At 43.9% G+C, this 20,151-nt stretch overlaps 1 pseudogene across 1 annotated transcript in view; it reads right to left on the bottom strand.

Annotated features, from left to right (window-relative positions):
- Positions 1–20,151, bottom strand: part of LOC146813007 (killer cell lectin-like receptor subfamily B member 1B allele C) — a 177,696-nt pseudogene that overhangs the window by 155,074 nt on the left and 2,471 nt on the right. Inside the window, exon 2 of the transcript XR_014966187.1 lies at positions 14,468–14,566. The product of XR_014966187.1 is annotated as a killer cell lectin-like receptor subfamily B member 1B allele C (transcript). The remainder of the gene's footprint in view (positions 1–14,467; positions 14,567–20,151) is intronic.

Below are 20,151 nucleotides of genomic sequence, written 5' to 3'. Positions count from 1 at the left end.
GAAGAGGCAGCAGCCGGAAGTGTGAGCAGGCAGCGCTGACGGCGCCCACCATGATTTCACAGCACCGAACGAGCCAAGTACATTGGGGAAAGTGTGAGAGTGTGCAAAGCGTGCACACATCTCTATTAATACGCATATCTGGATATGCAAGAGCACATTGGTATTCTGCAAGCTCCCACGTTAACTCCTGCGGCATGACGGGATGTCCGGTCCCCGCTGCACCTCATTTTAGTATTAAATACGTTGTAGCATCAAGCAACAGAGCGAGCAGATCAAAAAGCCTGCTACGTCACAGCTTTATTAAGATAGTTTTATAAACGGCTTGACTTGACAGCTGAGGTGCTATGCATAATGCGTGACAATGCATTTCAGTGCAGTGATGTGGAACACCACAATGAAATGTGTTAGTCTAATGCCTGATGCGTGATACTTAGCAGGACTGTGTTACCAGAAGGTGGGGCTCTGCTGCTGGAAAGCGAATATCAGCGACTAACTCCAAGGAGAGGAGTGGAACACACCATAATGTAAATATGTGTGCAGCATTGGTACATATTTAGACTTTATCATCACATTTGCTTTTTCGAAGACTTGCTTCCCTGCTAGATTAACCAGAAGAGAAACATGGAAATAAGCTTACATAAAAGTTGAAGTCTGTGGTAAGGAGTGGAAATATATGATCCATGAAGGGTCTCCATCGAAGGTGCAAACCTGCAAACTCACAATGACCTGTAGTATACCACCGTTCCTGATACACTATGAAGAGGAGGCGTCTTCGTCTTATTGACTTTCCACATCTCTGCCAAGAAATTCTCTCGCAGGCCACTCTATCACTAATACACAATGCTGCTTTCTCTGACTACTGGAGCCTTGGAAATGCGCCCGCAGAGAGAGAACATGCAAGGCAAGCAGAAAAATACATTTCGAAATTCAGGCATTGTCAAATTAATTCTGCTAAACACTATGATGTGCGCTTCAATTATATGATTAAATGTGCATGTATAACTTCAAAATAACCACAGTCATACAAATACAATTTTAGTAAACGAGTCATGTGCAATGCACTTTCAAATAAATGCAACATAACTTGAAACATGAGTATAAATCTGTATGAGAACTACAATTCTTCATGGTTAGCTGAACATTAATGTGCACATATTGATAAATTCCAAGTGTTCTACAGTGAAAGCATCTCAACAATACATTGTAATACTTCACATTAATGAAGTTAAGGCACACAGAGTATATAGTGCTAGGTGCAGGCAAGTATTGCGCTTCTGTGATGTGGAAGGGTGAAGCTGAATTTACGCTGCTCCTGATGTAAGTCCATTAAATGACTTGTGGCTGCTGTGAGACATTCATTGAAAAATAAGAGGAAAATGTGAATCCATTGACGTCTATGGTATAATTTGAGCCACTTGAAGCCTGTGGTAAAACATACATTTTGCACAGCCTCTAACAGCATAAGTCTTCATGTGTAGAGAGGCAAACTCTTTTAACTTTGTATAACCTCCTCTGCCTCCCACGGTTGTGATTACCTGGCTGTTTGTGCAGTGCTATGGGCTCCCACACTGTGGAAAGCCTGCCTGCCTCCTAGGAGGGTTTCTGTGATTCATAATGGCCAGAGCGGATACAAGTGGTGTCGCTCTTATCGCAGATCTTTGCTCTTGCTTCCTCCAGGCCACACAGATACAGCCTTCTTCCCCCGCTGCTGCAGTCAGGGTGCTTTGTGGTGTTTGAGGTGGTCTGTCTCAGATGGACACTGATAGCTTCTCTGCCATCAGTGTTCTTCTGAGACAGATCATACCAAACATGGCCAGTGCTGATGGGAGTGCACCCTGGGTGGCTTTCAGGGCATGAGAGGGCCAAGGAGTCAGTGAAGAGCCATGGCCAAACTTGGTTATCATCATTTGGGGAACACCATGCACAGCCTCAGAGCTCCATGAAAGGCCAGGCTGCAGGAGGCCACTGTACTGTCTAAAGATGGCAGAAGAGGAGAAGATGTGACCAGGGAGGCAGGAGGAATGACCCATAGATGAAGAGGCCTGAGCCCCCCACATGACACTGGCTGCTGGGGTCCACACAACAGTTGGTTAAGTAACTGTTCACCAGCCAACAAATCTGCTGCTCAGGGAGATGGAATGCAGATCAGTATGCATAACAAACACTGGTGTATGTGCAGAAACATGTAACATCCATTCACATTAGGGCCCAGACTCCAAGTGAAGCATAGCAGAATTCCCAGGTGTAATTCTGCTCTACTTCATTATATTTGGCCTTTTGTGTCTGCACTTGGAACAAGAAACCATATGTTACAGGCGGAGCATGTCATCTTTGGCTTGCAAACACGCTTCTTATGTATTCTTCCCACACTGTACCTTTCCCAGTAGAGGCTACTTTCCCATAAATTTAGTGGCGGCTATCCCTTATGGGCTCCAGGTCCATGCCCTCCCTTCTTTTGTGGTCCGCTTTTATTATACCAAGAGTGAATAATAATGACAATCTGATTTTTTACTTGAAACGGAATAAGGAGGTATCATTAGCAATACATTTCGATGACAGTGAACCAATGTGGCTGCAAAGAAAACGACAGAGAGAATGGTGTCCAAGCCATAAGGGCTTTAGTAGCAAATTGGTCAAATCACAAATCCAATCAATTAGCAAAGATTCAGTAAATATATCATTAAAGCATACACATTACATTGATCAAGTGTTGCAAAGTCATCCTGTGACCTGGGCACTCCCATTTATTTCTGACAGGTACTGGTGGGACTCTGAATCTCACTGTCCAAGGCTCTGCCTGCCCAGGGCCCAGGGCCCAGGGCCAGTGCTATGCTGAATACACACTTAGAATACAGTGAGAACACCTACATACACTAAGAAACACTATGGGTTAGGGTACCCCTATGATCGGCGTGACCTCCTGTATAAGGCCCTAATACATAATATAATAATAATAATAATAATCTTTATTCGGTTTTTGACATTATAAAACCATAAAAGATATCATGACAAACAAGTGTTCGCAATAAAAATTGTTAAGAAAAATATGTTTGGAAAAACAGTTAAAAAAAGAACATGTAAAAAGTTTAGGTAAAAAATGATTTCACTATTTTACAAGTTTTTTCTGTGCCTCATAATACACTTTAAAAAATTCAATACATGATACACTGTACATTCAGAGTCCAAAGTTTGAAGAGCCAGCATAGCTGGACGACATTGTCTATAGCCCCATTTCTTTAATAAAGGAAATAACCAAATTTTTCGATGGGGATGAAAGAATTTGCAAAACAGTAGTGTATGCAGGTTAGACTGTTGTGAAAGACCGTCACATGGACATGGTTCCATCTGGGTTTTCCAGTTGTTTTTCTCCGGGAATGTAACTAGTCTGAAAAAAAGATTCATTCTGAACCTTGTTAGGAGCATCTTTTCATAAGTTGTAAGCTCCATGGTCAAATATAGCTGGATCTTCAGAGACTGCTGTGTCATTATTGCATGAGTGGCTGATTTTTTCGCAATCACTGTTGTCAGTCTAAGGGATTCCAGGTGACTCAAAGCAGCTAGTTTCAATTCCCTTTTGGATATTTCCTTCACTTTTTCCGGCATTTGATAGTATTTTTCTAGGCCCAAATCGCAGAAAAAGTCTCTTACGTAGGAGAGCCAGGCTATTTTGTGAGCATGGTCCAGATCCATAGTGTCGCGTAAGATGGTTTTAGTCAGAGTATTTTTTTCTGATACCCATACTCGCCTCCAGAGCAAAATAGGTTGGATTTTTATTAGGTCTTCGATATATGGGATTCCAAGTTCTATGTGTGAGGCATAGATGGAAGTGCCTCTTGGAGTTGATAAAAGGAACCTCATGAAGATGTTCTCCTCTTTTTGGACGGGGCCGGTGGGTACATGTCCCCAGAGCCCTGCGCCGTATAGAGCAGTGGCTTGACATTTTGCAACATAGATCTGTAACAATTCTACCGATGGTCTTTTGCCCAGTTTGTTGGAGAATTTCATCAATGCCATAATTGCTCGTTTAAAAAGATGTCTCCTGGCCTCAACTGCCGCTTTCCAATTCAGGGCGTCGTCGATCATAATGCCTAGGTAAGGGTACTGTGAGGTCTTTTCGATTCTTTGTTCCTTTAAGAAGATGGGCTTTGTTGTTTTTCTTGACCCGCCAACTACCATAACAAAAGTTTTTTTAACATTTATATGGAGGTCCAGGGCACCCATGAAGTCTGCATATTTTGATAGAGATTTCTGCAGTTCAATGGGGGTACGTGCTAGGATAACTGCATCGTCCGCGTAGAGCAGAGCGGGGATCGGGCGACCTTTTGCTCTTGGAAGGTCTCTCCCTCCTCTCAGCATAGATTTTTCTAGGCCGTTGGTGTACAGAGAGAAGAGGAAGGGGGCAAGAACGCAGCCTTGTCTCACACCCCGCTCTACCCTAAAGGGCGATGTCAGTTCTCCTTGTGTCCCATACCTCACTCTCGCCGTGGCTTCACTGTATAGCTCTCTCAGAAAGTCCAAAAGCGGGGGATCTACCCCCATTTCTCTCAACAGTGACCAGAGCCTTGCGTGCGAGACGCAGTCGAATGCGGAGGACAGGTCCACATAAACCATATAGATGGAACCAGGTTTTGCATGGGTATATTTTGAAATTAACAGGCTTAGATTTAGGGCTTGTTCGACGGTTCCAAAGCCCTCCCTGAACCCGAACTGTAAGTCTGATAGAATGTTTTTGTCTTCTACCCATTGCTGTAGCTTTTCGAGAAGGACTCTGCCAACCAGTTTGCCCACAGAGTCAAGGAGCGAAATTGGTCTGTAACACTTAGGGTCTTGTCGGTCCCCCTTCTTAAAGATTGGGACCATGATAGAGGATGACCATGACTCTAACAGCCCAAGTTTCATAGTTGCAAGGCAAACTCTGGTGAGAATTGGTACCCAGAGATCTGGAAGGTGTTTAAATAGATCTTCTGGGACCCCATCAGGACCTGGAGCTTTCCCACTCTTACTTAATGATAGGGCCGTATCAATGTCCTGGAGCTCTACCTCCATTAAGATTGGATATACAACTGGGTTGATAATGGAATGGTGTTCTTTGCTCGTAGATGTCAGTTTGAAGATTTTTGAAAAATGATTTACCCACACATCCTCTTCAATGGCCACATCTATTTTTGGGCCATTGTTTTCCATTAACAGAGGGGATTTGACTATTTTCCAGAATGCCTGGCTGTTTTTCTGGAATGCACTTTTGTGCAAAGCCTTCCACAAAGATTGTTTCAATTCTTTTTTTCTGATTTTTCTGGCGATGTTATACTCCCGTCGAAGAGATTGGATATTAGTAATATCTCTGAGTGGATTTCCGAGAGCTTTTTTCAGCTTGGTATGTGCCTTGGTACAATCTTGGTTGAACCAGCCTATAGAGCTTATGGTGTTTCGTTTAGGTGTTTTGGTTAGTAGCTTTCTCACTTGCTCTATTATTATCTTGTAGTTTTCGACGATTTCATGCATCCCTGCATGTGGATCGAGGCAAATCAAGATGTTATTGTAAGTGGATTCTACTAACTGTTTTGTAATGGTATTGGGGTCCAGTTTTTCCCATTTTATGGTAAATCCGTTTTTTTTCCCCAATTCAATCCTGTTCTGTGTTAAGGATTTTGCTATATTTACCATATGTGTTCTTAGGTGGTTTGCTTGAAAATTTATTTTCAAAGCGGAATGATCGCTCAAGGTGTTTTCCAGGATTTTAAAGTTGTTAATTTGTTCTTTGAGGCATTCAGTTGCTATTATGTAGTCAACGGTGGTGTTGTAGCCCCTTCCTCTGTAGGTAGGTTCCATTTTGTTGTTTGATTGATGCATGGGATTTATAATTTGCAAATCCAGTTCGGAAAATAATTTATTCATGGCTGATCCCACGCTTGAGTGAATAAAGTGGGGTAAGGGGTTCTCGAATTCATCCACTATTCCACAAATATCGTTTTTGGTGCAGGGATGTAGGTTAAAATCACCACCCCAAATTATGTTAGCATATTCATTGATTTGGGTGGGATGCCTATGTTCATTTATTTTTCCTTGTATTTGGGAAAGAACAATCAAAAAGTTGTCATCCGTTAGATTATTGTAGATGTTAATTAGTATTACGGAGAGCTTTTTCCCTATTTTGAGCGTAAGGAGCTGAAAGTTTGAAAGAAGGTCTATCTTGGAAATCTTCAGGTCGGAGATTGTGTTTGCTAGATAAATGGCCAATCCCCCTTTAGGTCTACCTGAAGTACTAGGGAGGGCAGGCGATGTAAATGTTTTGTATCCCTCGAAATGTATAGGTGTAGTTGACCAGGTTTCTTGTAAGCAGATGATTTGTGTCTCCTTCAAAAAATCTGCTGCAGAGCCGTCCTCTATTTTGTTTCGGAGACCCGCCACATTCCAAAAGATCACAGAAAGCTGTGAAGAGGTACAATCTGGAACGATAGCTTCTGTTTGTACAGCCGCTATAATAGGGATGGATGGTGCCGGGGTTATTTGTGAGGTCTCCGAGGAATTAGTCGTTAGTCAATCGACCATTTCCAGACCGCTGAAGCGATTCGTGGTCGGAATGCCTAACCAGTTTTGCCCCTTGATGGTATCTCTGTAGTTAAGTCCATGTAATTGGTGGGGCGGTCTCTCCCACTGCTCCCAATTTCTGGGTCTATTTTGTGGGCCCATAGTCTGCCATGGGGCTTCTCTTTGCTGGAGATTCTGATTTACAGGCCACCAGGAGTTGAGAGGGTCACAATGTCGTAGCGGTAGATTTGGACCGATGAACTCTAATTCCCAGGGCTGTGGAATGGGTTTCCGCCAGATATTATCGATGTCGTTTAAGATGTTATTGTTACTAGGTCTTTTTGGGTAAAAGTAAGACAACGATCTTATAGTGATCACCCCTGTGGTGTTACTATGTTCCCAGGAGCAGATGTACTCAGCTATTGTGGGGTCCTCAAATGTAATTACGACACAGTCTCCCCGAATAGTTTTTTTTCTGTGGCCCACCCACGAGGTCCTAGTGACTGAAACTATTCTTGCTTTCCAAGGTGGGGGAACCGGACGATTTGTATTCAACCAATACTGGACCTTGTTTTTCAATGACCAGTTTGGTTCGGTCCCCTCACCTGTAATCTCCGGGACCCCTGTCATGACTACCACATATGGACACGCCTCAGGTGGCATGTTTAGGTTGGGTCTTTGTTCAGTGGTCCCTTTCAGGGGTCCTTTGATTTTTAATGGCTGCGTATTTGTTGTAGCTAGATTTTTGGGGGCAGATATACTAATGCTTGGCGTTTTTGGCGATGACAAAACCTGGGGATTATTTTGTGTGGGAATATTCAAGGGTTTGGGAATTGGGTTTTGTGGGTTACGGATGTTTGGTACTATTGGGGGTATTAGTGAAGGTTGTTTTTTGGGGTGTGGAAGGGATAGAGTTGCAGGTTGATTAAGTGTCGAAGGCGCAGTCGTGGGATTTAAAGCTGGTTTTGGAAGGGCTTGAGAGGATATAGATTTGATAGAGCCAGAGATCTTTATTAATTGACTCTCGATGTTGGTCAGTCTGCTTTCTAATGGACGAATATAGGAATTTAAAAGGGAAGCTATTTCTTTAGTTAGTTTCGATAAGTCTCTTTCTTTGCCTTGATGGTGTGGGGTTAGGGAATCTGGCGTAGTAATATCTTGGAGGGCATGTGGTGGCTGGTGAATTTCTATCACGTTTTTATTTAAGGAGACAGAATCATGGGGCAATTCGAGTGAATCTGTATCTCCGACCAAAGTTGGATGATCGGTTGGCTTGGTTTTTTCAGTTTGGTTTAAGTTTTTCCTAACGGTTCTTTTCTTTATAGCCCCCTCCCTCCTCCCTCTCTTTTGCCTTACTTCTTCGGGGGTAGGATCGAGAAAAATGTTTGGGGTTTTTTCTAGATCACTTTCTGCAAGGGATATACTGAGTTGAGAAGCTGATAGGTCTACAGTGTTAGGGAGGCTAGGTCTGTTTGCAGCTGTATCCCTTTGAGGTATCCGAGGCTGTATGACCGGAGATCTCACGTTTGCCAATAGACCCATTGAGGATCGGCGCGCCATTGCAAGTTCTGTTGAGACCCTCCCCTCAATTAAACTTAAACTTTGGTCTATGAATGTATTGGCTTTTGCGAGAAAGTCATCCATTGGGCCTAGCAATTTCTCTCCTATACCGTTTATTTTTTATTTTTTATGCTTGCTGGATCTCGTATTCATTTTTGCCGGGATAGGAACAAGGGGTGTTTTCTGAGACAGCTATAGAATTAGCAGAGGCAAGACACGGAAGTAGTAAGTACCTGCAATGTGATTCTCTCGATAACAAGGATTTGGAGGATGGGCCGGGCCGGGCTCTCACGTTCTCGAACGGCCTCAAACGGCCCGCTCTTTGCCCGGTCTTCGCCCCGGGCTGCGTCCCGCGTTACGCGGTCCGGAGCGCGCTCTTTGAAGGATGGTAAATTGTGGGGGCGTGGCGGTGTGAGGGGGCGCGGCTCACGCGGGAAGAGGACCAGCTGGAGCAGTTGGATGCTGGTCCTCGCAGTCCCGGGGCCTGCGCCTCTCCCTCCTCTGCTGTTGCACAGCTGATTCCGGCGTCCCAGCGGCTCCCAGGGCACAGAGTAGGTGGTTGAAGCTACTCCTGTAGCGTGACGGTGTCAGTTCAAGCAGGACACACTATTGCGAGTGGCACATAATATGGCAGGGGGATCAAAACTACCTTTAAGTCCCTAGTATGTAATAGGGCATGGCAGATTAGAGGCCAGCAGCCTTTTTGCACTTGCATGTGTGCACTGCAGAGAGCCTGAGGTCAGTTTAAAAGCAGCCCTGTGTTGCAGGACTGCTTTTAAATTTAAAATTGTTTCCAAAGTCAACTTTGGTTTTTGGGGCAATTAAAAGTTAATAAGCTACAAAATATTGACATATTAGGTACCACCTAGTCTCCCCTCAGTGTCCCAGGGGTGGGGGGTCAGGTACTTATAAGGAGGACCCTTATAAAAAAAGTTTTATATGTCTTAGGATAGAGAAATTGCACATTCCTTCGTTGTGGTTAAGTGCTTCCCAAAATCGAAGCCTATGTGTTCGCAGGGTAGGGCGGTCCTTTAGAAATAGGCAGGGTCTTTATAAAATATGTTTTATAAGACCTGGTGTAGGAGAAATTGCCCCGTTCATTTTCCCCATTGTAGAGGTCTAGCCACATAGGTTAACATGGCAATAAGTTACTAATTAATAACTCCCGCTAGGAATTAAAGAAAATAACATTCAAGGACTTAGCAGAATTGCATTGATAAATCCAACAATATGCTATTGTTGAATTTATCCTCAAATGTACAGGCAAGATGTTATAAGACTTTCTTATCTGTAAGCCAAAATTCATCCATCTAATGCTCTGCCCTGATTGGCCAGAGTTAAGTGGATTAGCCGTGATGCTTTGATGAAGTGAAAAGTGGCACCCGGGGTGAGGAGCCATCCTGGGAGGAGAGCGTTCTGCTCCACAGGAAAGCCAGAGCAAGGGGGAGGGGTTGTAAACCATGATCTTCAAAGTGCGGAGGGGATAGGCTGAAGAAGCCAGGCCAATCTACACTCTACCCTCTGAACCTAGCCAAATGGCAGGCTTAAGGAAGGAATGTGCAAATGCCATGGGGAGGGATACTATGGAGATGAGACATTCTGCAGGTTGGTTTAGCTAGTTCATGCCTCTCTGCTGAGACTTCAGCCATATTAAATTGTGGATGAATAGTGCTTTCTGGTAGACCATAGTGTCACACTTTGGAGGAAATGGTCATACTCTGGGGTATTGCCCTGTGCCTCATTGGACAGTAATGCTATCCTGCTTTATCCCGAGAACACTTAAAAAGTATTTGAGAGGGGCAGAGCATCTTAGATCTGCTGCTTGAAACCAAGGAAAGAAGAAGGGTTCATGCTGGAAGTTTGATTTGCACCAATCAGGCCCTGCACTCTGAAAGACTGTGCCTGCTGCACAATCTGGAACTACAGCCCTGTGGACCTAACTTGCTTCAAAAGGACTAAAAAGTGGTCTCCCTGCAAGCTACAGGTTAAACGAGCTCACCTCGACCATCAACACCAAGAATCCCCAGCCTGGAGTGACACCAGTAGATTTGCAAGAGTTTTGTCCAAGTGGATTGTAGGACCTGAAGTCGCAAACTTTCAAGGACCATCTTGGAGCTTCCAGACCCGTAAAGTAAGTTTTGGACACTTTGGGATTCTTCTTACTTCCACAGATGTTAATTGATGATTTTGAGTATTTCTAAACATATGTAGATGGAAAATATTTTTTTTGGTTTGATTTGGCACAATTTATTTTTTATTTTTCAAAGTATTTTCAAACTGCACATGCCGGGGACTTCATTTAAAACACACACTGAAATAAGCGTGGCAGCTATAAGGCTCTGCATTTGTCTGTCCTTTACCCAGAACCATGGACTGCTTTGTCTCGGACTTACTCCCTTTATTGAACATTTGCCGCTCACATAGATGGCAGCTGCGGGTTTGGCTCCAAGAATAGAACACAGGCAGGGTGTGCAGTGTGCAGTGTGCAGCACTGATTGCATTTCACGGGTGCCTTTAAGCTTGCCTTTGAAGCAGCAAGGGTCAGCCTGGGTGCACTGCTGCCACTGAGCCATGTACCCCTCTCAAAGACTGTGGATGTCCTGGCTGTCCTCTCAGAGGAGCCTGTATTGGGCATGGTTGCACATTGGTCAGTTACTTGAGACTGATCAGCAGCATCCCTAGCTGGATTCTGAGGGGCACTGAGGCTTTTAGGGGGGACAGGGTTGGCAAGATGAATCTGACATAATTTGCCTTTAGTGCCACTGCAGGGATATTTCACTGTCAATGAATCACATTGTAATCCTCCCTAGGCTGGTAGACTAACAAGTCTAATGGCCAAAACATGATAGTGAGGAAAATTACTTCTCAGTGCTGATCCAGAATATGAATGGCACTTCCTACAAGGAGTGGCTAAAGGGTGAATACACCAAACAAACCAGTAGATGGAGAGGGCAGGCCCAAAGGCCATCTTTGTGTATTTTTTGTGTTGATAGCATGGGCTCATACACAGCCAAAGCAATTCTAGCCAGACCTGGATAGACACCAATGAGGTAATAGTTGTCAGGCTTCAATTACACTAAGACGAGTATTTAGAAGGATAGACTTTTAGGGGCAGATTTATGTTAACTGGCGCATCCCTGCATATCAGCAGGGATGCGCCAATTATTATGCGCCACAGCTGCGCCACCATGGATGCCCCACATTTATAATGCGGCGCACCATGGGGCAAAAACGGCACAGATGCGTGACGCATCTGTGCCATAAAAGTGGCGCATTGCTGGAGTTGCGTCGCAAGCGCGACGCAGCTCCAGCAATGTTCTGGGGGGCCCTATCTGTACAATGCTGCGTCAATCCTTACGCCTGCTTCAAGCAGGCGCAGGGTTTTGACGCAGCATGGGCCTAAAAGTGACTGAGTGAAATCTTGTAGATTTCACTCAGCCACTTTTAGGAGGCGTTCCTGCGCCGGAACGCCCCCACCTGCCCTGGAACGCCTACATGTGGCGCAGGGTTTTACAACGTGACGCATCTCCCAGATGCGTCACGTTGTAAATACCCCGCACCATGGCGCAGGATTTGCGCCGCTGCTGCGTCACAAAAGTGACGCAACGGCGGCGCAAAAGTGGCGCAAGTGCAACATAAATCTGCCCCTTAGTCTGTACAAATAATAGATGCCTATTCTTTTGTTATCAATGCCAAGCCAGTCTATCCTTTGGATAAATTGTTAAACTCTACTTGTTCTCTCTGTAAAAGAAGCCAAGCAGTGGTCATATTAGAGATCACAAAATGCAAAAAGACTTGACAACAAGATTTTTTGTCTATACACCAAGATTTTGAATATTTGAACAAGTCAAGACACCACAGATAAAGACATCTTGAAATCAGCCCTAAGACGCTACCACCAGCAGATATTGAACACCAAGCACATCGCTCTTGCAGACAGCACCGACGCCGGCATTAACAGCAGCAAGAACTTCTTTGCCATTATCTAAGATTTCACCACACCTCCTGCTGCCCCCCACAACATTACCCCCTCACAAGACCTGTGCAACAAGTTCTCAGAATTCTTCTGTAACAAAATCACCTCAATATTTATCATCTTCAATCCTTAAGCAGACCCCATCACCATTGTAACTTATCTTCCCATCATGACAGAGTATGAATCCTGACCTTGTGGCATGCCATCCCCACTGTAGAAAGTGTTACTACCAAGAAGACCATACACGCAGGAGACCCATCTGACCCTTGCCCCACCCCACCCCACATTCACCAAAATATTCCTACCGAACAGCAAAGCATCAAACACCCATCCTCAATGACTCTATTGACATTTCCACACATAAAGGGAAATGCGAGAAATGCGCATGCGCGGGCGTCCGAGCATGCGCATTTGTCAGAAGAAGTTGGAAACCAGGAAGAGGGAGCCCCGGAGACGCCGCGCTTCAGGGTAAGTGTCTTTACTTTTATTTAATTTACAATTAGGGTATGTTTTAAAAGGAGGGTGGGCGGGAGGTGGGTGGTGGGTGGCAGGCAGCTACGCTTCGCCCTGGCGTGTGCGTAGCGCTGCCTGCCTCGCCTACTTCAAAAACTGCGAAGCAGGCAGCGCAACGTACACTACGTGGGCGAAGCGTAGTGTCACGCCCAGGGTTAGTTGCAATGTCTGGGGCGGATGTGAGGTTGAGCCAGGTCTCAGTGAGCTACACTATGTCGGGTGCAAGGGTGGTGATGAGGTCCCATAATTCAGTGAAATCTTTGCATAGTGAGTGCGTGTTGAGAAAGGGCACATGAGAGTTTGTGTTTTTGTTAAGGTGGTGCCTGTGGTGTGTTTGGGGTGGGGCTGGTAGGTGGGCTGGTGTGTGTGCAGTGGCAGGTGAAGTGGCAATGAGTGTAGGTGAAAGGTCCTACCGTGAAGCTTGGGTCAGCGTGGGGGCAGTGTTTGTTGCAGCATCTGTGGTCGAGGGTGTAGTGCTCAGTGATGGTGTATCCTCAGGGGCAGGAGGGCCAAGTGTAATGGCACTGGTGAGGTGGAGGTGTGCACAGGCGCAGACGAGCTTGCAAATGGCGGTCCAGTACTGCAGTTATTTTGGGTCCTGTATTAAGTAGGTTGTGGCATTGGTGTTGCTTATGTTAGCAGGAAGAACGGTGATTTGGAAAACCCGGTCAGGAAAACCCCAGTGGGAAAACCTGGGCAGCTGCGGTGTCACTGGATCAGTCTGGAACAAGCAGGAACTGGAGGCCACAGGCAAGTGGCAATCTAGCTGTCCAGGTGCCTACTCATGCAGTAGTTCTATTGGTCACCAATCTCTCATATTTTATAGACTTAGGGGGAATTAATAAATTAGTTAATTGCAGTGGCACCCTACGGTTTCAGGTTCATTCTAAATTGCTTATTGTATTCTTTCTATTTTTCTTTTTCAGCAGTAATTCCCCTTTTGTTCTTTCTGTTGTTTACCATTTGGCCTTAAATACAGAGGGCAGATTTACAAGCCCCTTGCAACACTTTTACACCGCTGTTGCATCACTTGTGTGATGCATCGGCGGCGTAAACCATGCACCACGTTGCAACTTATTTGCAACGTAAGGCATCTAGGCAGATGTGTCACGTTGTAAAGCACTGTACCACATGAAACCTGCGTCAGGTTTCATGTGGGCGTCCCGTCGCAGTTTCGGCGTTCCGTCGGAGGAAAGCCTTGGAAAAGTGACGTAGTGAAATCTACAAGATTTCACTCAGTCACTTTTCCGATGCCGCTGCGTCAAAACCTTGCGCATGCTTGAAGCAGGCATAAGGCGTGATGCAGCATGTTGGAGATAGGTCGGGTTGGAACAGTGCTGGAGTTGCGTCACGCCCGCGACACAACATGAATCTCGCATTGCGCCAACCTTATGCCAACAGATACGTCACGCATCTACCTATCCGTGCGCCACAGCGCGCCACATTGTAAATGCAGCGCAGCCATGGTGGCGCACGGGTAGTTTTGCATGACTCATTTTTCTTGGCGCATCCCTGCTGATATGCAGGGAGGCCCCAGAAGTTGTAAATCTGCCCCAGGATCTTCACCTTTTGGAAGCAGCTGAAACCTCTGCTGAAATTCGTTTGTAAAATGAGAAAGATCTGGGGCAATCGGAAGTGGAATTACTAATGTCACAGCTAATTCCTCATTTCTAAGGAGAAACTCATTGCTCTCTGGAATAAACCCCTCAGTAATTGCGCCCTCCTGAAATTACTGGTACTATAAGCCTTGGTAACTCCGGGGAGAAAGGAGGCCATTTAATGTAATAAATTGGCTGCTCACATATATCTCATGATACCCTATGTTTAGCTGAACACCACTTACATTTTTAGCATGGCATCCCTCCAGTGTTTGTAAACCTAAGCACTTACCCAAAAATCCGAATCTAATACCAGCCAGCAGTAGAAGGACATTCAATGCTCCACTTATAAACAACAGACGCTTGACCCAACTGGATCTCTTTGGGTTACCTACAAGTTAAACATGGGAAAAAAACAGCACAGTATTCATGAATGAGTACAAATTCATTGCATGCTGTTTCATTGATTGCTTTGAATGAGTACAAATATAATGCATGCTGTTTAAATTGTTGCTTTGAATGAGTAAAATTCACTGCATGCTGTTACATTGATTGAACTAAGGTAACTCTAACTCAAGCCCTTGTCCGGCTCTGCTACCTACCCCACATATTACATCACTCATAAGATCTTCTATGACATCATTGATAAAATCACTTCAACTTTTGCTGTAAAATTGTTGATGAGAAAACTGTGCATGGTGGGGGTGCAAGTTATAGTTAGTAACACAAATCAATGTGGGGGGGAGGTCCAAGGGAAAATCGCTTTTTATAGACCTGCAGGTTGTGTTTCCCCTAATACTCAATATGCTAAACACCCGGGTCTCTAGCTGAGTCAAAAATAACTTACAGGCGAAAGTATTTCTAACCTTACTCCGACATCTCTTTGAGAGAGAACCCTTCTAGGACAGGACCCATCAATCACTTAAGGTGGTGAATTTGTCATCATTTGGGTCTGTGCATCTCAATATGACGAACCAGTTCATGGAATTGCGATCTGGTAACGTAGGGGAACAACATTTACAACGCAACTTTTACAACGCACTACAATTACAACGCATTTTTTACAACGCAACATCCATTACAACGCATTCCATTACATAGCATGACACTACAACGCATTTTTAAAAACTACCTTTACAACGCATTCCATTACATCGCATACTACCTTTACAACGCATACCATTACAACACATAATATTACACTACACTATCCAAAACTTACCCTACTGTTGCACCCCCTGGAGTTAGAATAGTAATTTTTACCCCTATACTTTCCAACACTTACCCTACTGTTGCACCCCCTGGAGTTAGAATAGTAATTTTTACCCCTATACTATCCAACACTTACCCTACTGTTGCACCCCCTGGAGTTAGAATAGTAATTTTTACCCCTATACTATCCAACACTTACCCTACTGTTGCACCCCCTGGAGTTAGAATAGTAATTTTTACCCCTATACTATCCAACACTTACCCTACTGTTGCACCCCCTGGAGTTAGAATAGTAATTTTTACCCCTATACTATCCAACACTTACCCTACTGTTGCACCCCCTGGAGTTAGAATAGTAATTTTTACCCCTATACTATCCAACACTTTCCCTACTGTTGCACCCCCTGGAGTTAGAATAGTAATTTTTACCCCTATACTATCCAACACTTACCCTACTGTTGCACCCCCTGGAGTTAGAATAGTAATTTTTACCCCTATACTATCCAACACTTACCCTACTGTTGCACCCCCTGGAGTTAGAATAGTAATTTTTACCCCTATACTATCCAACACTTACCCTACTGTTGCACCCCCTGGAGTTAGAATAGTAATTTTTACCCCTATACTATCCAACACTTTCCCTACTGTTGCACCCCCTGGAGTTAGAATAGTAATTTTTACCCCTATACTATCCAACACTTACCCTACTGTTGCACCCCCTGGAGTTAGAATAGTAATTTTTACCCCTATACTATCCAACACTTACCCTACTGTTGCACCCCCTGGAGTTAGAATAGTAATTTTTACCCCTATACTATCCAACACTTTCCCTACTGTTGCACCCCATGGAGTTAGAATAGTAATTTTTACCCCTATACTATCCAACACTTACCCTACTGTTGCACCCCCTGGAGTTAGAATAGTAATTTTTACCCCTATACTATCCAACACTTTCCCTACTGTTGCACCCCCTGGAGTTAGAATAGCAATTTTTACCCCTATACTATCCAACACTTTCCCTACTGTTGCACCCCCTGGAGTTAGAATAGTAATTTTTACCCCTATACTATCCAACACTTTCCCTACTGTTGCACCCCCTGGAGTTAGAATAGTAATTTTTACCCCTATACTATCTAATACTTACCTTAAATGCAATTTAATATTATGCGTTGTAATGGTATGCGTTGTAAAGGTAGTATGCGATGTAATGGAATACGTTGTAAAGGTAGTTTTTAAAAATGCGTTGTAGTGTCATGCTATGTAATGGAATGTGTTGTAATGGATGTTGCGTTGTAAAAAATGCGTTGTAAGTGCATGCGTTGTAAAAGTGTGCGTTGTAACGACATACATCCGGTAACGTACAGAGAAAATGCTACCAAAGAGGGTTATTGTCAGATCTCAAAGAGATTACGTCAAAGATGACATTATACCCATAAATTGGTGAAGGGGATCCTAACATCAGCAGTACTAAATAATAAGAGTGTAGGTAAAAATGGCTAGCGGCACTCAAATGTTCTTTATTCGGTAGAGTTCCCCTGTCATGTTTAAAAAGCAATATGGCAATCTAGCACAAATAAGTTGTCATTATGCTAATGTCCATAGCAATGTGGTCGACATGTTTCTGCCCTTTTCTGATCAAAAAAGTATCGGGGCTTTCATCAGGACCTATGATACTGCTGTGATTTAGTGACAAAATGTGACAAAGAAATTGAAAAAAGTTATTATGTGAAACAAATAATCCTACCGCACCAGTCAGTTCAAGAGATATCAGGACCGGATACCTAGGGACAAAAAAAGTAGTTTGAGAAATACTCACAACCTGACGTATTGAAAAGACTCTGCAATATGTCATCACACTTGAATGACACACAAAAAACGCATGTAGTAATGCTGTTTAAGCATTTAATTTAATAAATCAAAATGCACTTACCCATGGGAATTGGGTGTTGCCCTCACCTCAACCTGGTCCTAACTCAGGGAAAGGGGCCCCGCTCTGGTTAAAAATGAAGAGAAAAACACAACAGGTCGCTGGTTGTTATACATGAATGATGCCTCCTCATAAAGCATAGCTAAAACCAAGGGAAACGTCCATGTACTGTGAAACAAGTGAACCGCAAAAATGGTCATGGTCTGAGCATTAAGTGTACCATGACTCAGTGATAGTCTGGAGGTACGGTATGCTCGATTTAAAAAGAAGAAATAGCTGGCAGTCCCATACACGCCAGAAAGAAGCAGTGTGCGAAAGGTAGAGTCGCTGATAAGTGGAGACTACTACATATCCAAAGCTTAAGGCTCCAAGTATTAGGAGATGTAAAGAGACTAGTAATAGTCAACTTGCAAAAAACTCCCTGTTGCATTTCCAGAGCTTTCATCCTAAAGCTTTAAGAGAGAACCTGCCGTTCGGACAATTTCTTCGCGTACGCCGTAACTGTTCTGATTTGTCCAAATACCGGGAACATGCTTTCCATCTTTCTACGCAACTACAAGAGAGGCAATATCCCATGAAAACCATTAAGACATCTATGAAAAGAGCTGCGAACAATCACAGGGAAGCACTCCTGGAGAAAAAGATCAGTAATCCTACTGACGAAGAAAAGAGAATTACCTGTGTCAATACTTTCTGTAGCTACTCCAATGCACTAAAGAAGAGTATTTTGAAGAATTGAAAAGTGCTTAAAATTGAAGGCAGTGTTTTGCCTCCTCCTCTATTTGCTTTTAAGAGGAGCTCTAACATAAAAGACCAACTAGTGCACACACGTCCTAGAGGCAAAAAAAACCCTACAAATACTACTTTATGGGGTTTGCCTCCGGTCATTGGTCATTTTCCTTGCGGGACATGCTCAGTATGCCCTCAAACTTCACATACAACAGAGATAGATATTGGCACTACTAGACCTTGGGTCCTAAACACACACACCAATTGTAACAGCGAAAGGGTGATTTATCTGATAAAATGCCCCTGTAAAAAGAACTATGTGGGCATGGCATCCTGTAAGATCAAATTGAGGATCTCAGAGCACAAAAGCACAATACGGTGTAAGAAAAGTGCGACCAAACTCACCAATCATTTCATATCAGCAGGCCACAAAGAAAATGACCTACAGTCTAGAACAACCCTACATCCCACCACATATAACAGATGTCCAACGCTTTCTGCTTCGCAGAGAACAAAGATGGGTACACCGTTTACACTCTGACACAATGGGGCTTAATGATGATATTCCTTGGCTGTTGTAGTAAGATAAAGAAACTATAGCTTATCGCTTGGATGTTCATCAAACAGTTATAACTCTACAATTTTGTAGTGTAGAATTGTTATTTCCATCACAAGAGACAGCGTCCGTTGTCTAAACATGAAGGTTCCTATAGGGACATATAACACACATGTGCACAGTATTGAGGCACTCATGCATTAGACTTTGTCTGCCACCTTAAGCTCATTACACTCGCAAAAACTGTACAGGCACTGCCGTAGCCTTTTCCAGAACATAGCTATTCTGGCATTTCAACAAGGCTTCCTCTATCTTTTATTTGTGTGTTTTTCACTTGTGTCGTCTATGCCACAGAGAGAGTATATTTCTGTTGGTTTGTTCTCTCTTTTCGAGAGATACTACGAGATTTCTCTTTTTGTACGAATATGAGGATTTACTCGCGGGTGCCGGTTAACGGCTTGATTCCGCGCATGCGCATATGATTGAGGTGTTCCTGTATCAGTATTGGTCCCTCCACACATGCGCACTTGAAAGTGGAAACGGGACAGGCACTGGCCTAGCCCCCTCCGATTATCTTCTCACGTGAAGCCACCCTGATTGCTCTGACTATAAAGAGAGCTAAGACCTCACCGTCTGCACCTCCGGTCTTTACTCAAAGACCGCCCCGGGGTACCGACGGACAGGTAGGTGCTACAGCTGCTCTCGCGTTCTTGTTTCGAATATTTACCCTGATCTAAATACACTGCTACCAGCATACGAAGCAAGCTTGACAATATGATTAGTATTTTTTTGCAAGTTGACTATTACTAGTCTCTTTACATCTCCTAATACTTGGAGCCTTAAGCTTTGGATATGTAGTAGTCTCCACTTATCAGCGACTCTACCTTTCGCACACTGCTTCTTTCTGGCGTGTATGGGACTGCCAGCTATTTCTTCTTTTTAAATCGAGCATACCGTACCTCCAGACTATCACTGAGTCATGGTACACTTAATGCTCAGACCATGACCATTTTTGCGGTTCACTTGTTTCACAGTACATGGACGTTTCCCTTGGTTTTAGCTATGCTTTATGAGGAGGCATCATTCATGTATAACAACCAGCGACCTGTTGTGTTTTTCTCTTCATTTTTAACCAGAGCGGGGCCCCTTTCCCTGAGTTAGGACCAGGTTGAGGTGAGGGCAACACCCAATTCCCATGGGTAAGTGCATTTTGATTTATTAAATTAAATGCTTAAACAGCATTACTACATGCGTTTTTTGTGTGTCATTCAAGTGTGATGACATATTGCAGAGTCTTTTCAATACGTCAGGTTGTGAGTATTTCTCAAACTACTTTTTTTGTCCCTAGGTATCCGGTCCTGATATCTCTTGAACTGACTGGTGCGGTAGGATTATTTGTTTCACATAATAACTTTTTTCAATTTCTTTGTCACATTTTGTCACTAAATCACAGCAGTATCATAGGTCCTGATGAAAGCCCCGATACTTTTTTGATCAGAAAAGGGCAGAAACATGTCGACCACATTGCTATGGACATTAGCATAATGACAAC

This window comes from Triturus cristatus, chromosome 7 (assembly GCF_964204655.1).
Source record: "Triturus cristatus chromosome 7, aTriCri1.1, whole genome shotgun sequence".
Lineage (NCBI taxonomy): Eukaryota > Metazoa > Chordata > Amphibia > Caudata > Salamandridae > Triturus > Triturus cristatus.
Note: the sequence above shows the minus strand (reverse complement) of the source record. Positions and strands in the feature narration are given on the sequence as shown.